The sequence below is a fragment of the Colobus angolensis genome, unplaced genomic scaffold (assembly GCF_000951035.1).
Source record: "Colobus angolensis palliatus isolate OR3802 unplaced genomic scaffold, Cang.pa_1.0 Scaffold1, whole genome shotgun sequence".
NCBI lineage: Eukaryota > Metazoa > Chordata > Mammalia > Primates > Cercopithecidae > Colobus > Colobus angolensis.
The window spans coordinates 17,830,936-17,831,887 of record NW_012110918.1 but is presented as its reverse complement, the minus strand read 5'-3'; the positions used below and the strand labels follow the sequence as shown (position 1 = coordinate 17,831,887).

General features: G+C 59.7%; 1 pseudogene; it reads left to right on the top strand.

The window, feature by feature from the left end:
- The first annotated feature begins 350 nt into the window (after positions 1–350).
- LOC105505473 overlaps positions 351–952 on the top strand; it is a 9,713-nt pseudogene continuing 9,111 nt past the window's right edge.

The window sequence follows — 952 nt, the reverse complement described above, 5'->3', positions numbered from 1 at the left end:
AAAGGTGGAAAGAACCCATGTGTCCATCCATAAATGGAGTAACAAATGTGGTCCCTCCATACAATGGACTATGATTTAACCTTAAAAAGGAAGGAAATTCCCACGCACACCACACACAGATGGCCTGAAAACATTATGCTAAGTGAGATGAGCCAGTCACAAAGGACAACTTCTGTCTGATTCCACTTATAAAACATCTAGAATAGGCAAGTACAGAAATAGAAAGTAGGTAAGGGGTTGCCAGGGGCTGGGGAGGGAGGGCAAGGCCAGGGGCTGGGAAAGGGCAGCAATGCTTCACCAGGTGTGTGCCTAACAGTTCTCAATCCCACTGGGAGAGCTGCGAGGGAAGGATGGCTCCTTCGGAATGGACACACAGAGGCGGCTCCAGTACAGAGAGGGCCCTGAAATGCTGTGCTCCTCCCAGGACGCACAACTCCAGGTGACGGGGATAACACGCGACACAGCTCCTGCATCGATGCTCCCCCAGCTCCTGCCCTGATGCTCCCCAGTTCCTGCCTGGTTGCTCCCCTGGCTCCTGGCCGGGATGTTCCCCCAGGTCCTGGCCTGTTGCTCCTCAGCCCCTGCCTAGCTGCTCCCCCAGTTCCTGCCTAGGTTCTCCCCTATCTCCTGGCCTGATGCTCCCCAGTTCCTGCCTTTGTGCTCCCCCCGCCCCCCGAACCCAGAGCGCTCTTTCCTTCTGGCCAGGCCTCCTTTCGGGGCTCAGGTGGGAACCGAGCTGGCTTTCTCCTCCCAACCGGAGCAGCTCCCTCTGGTTCCCAGGTTGCCTGCCCATCCAGCTGGGAACACCGGCCTTTCGGGGAGGGGGCGGGGGCGCTCACCACGAGGCGGCCGCACAGGGTGCGAAGGGATCCCAAGGCCCACCCAGGAGGAGCTCCTGGCTTTCAGTTGCCGGCTGCGCGCGCTGCCCACGCGGCCACGCTTGAGGCCTGGC